Source organism: Arachis ipaensis, chromosome B03, assembly GCF_000816755.2.
Source record: "Arachis ipaensis cultivar K30076 chromosome B03, Araip1.1, whole genome shotgun sequence".
Classification (NCBI taxonomy): Eukaryota; Viridiplantae; Streptophyta; class Magnoliopsida; order Fabales; family Fabaceae; genus Arachis; species Arachis ipaensis.
In genome coordinates this window covers 127,629,862-127,630,142 of record NC_029787.2, presented here as the reverse complement: position 1 = coordinate 127,630,142, position 281 = coordinate 127,629,862, and positions in this window count along the sequence as shown.

Genomic DNA, 281 nt, shown 5'->3' with positions numbered 1-281 from the left:
TTGGCCTCCCAATACTCTGTCTTTAAGTTATTTGTCTTCTACCTCAAATTTTAGTCTTTTCTTTGCTTTAACTTGGAGTCAACTTCTCATTTAATAAGGTTGAGAATGTTTATAACTACGAGTGTATTGGTTACATTAACTGTGTCGCTAAGTATATACATAATGGGTTGATCAATGTTGTGATGCTGCAAGGTACATATTAAAATTACAAACTGAATTTTTTTATTAGAAATATAAAAATTTAAGTTTTTAATATATTTATTTTGTATTTATTAAAATAA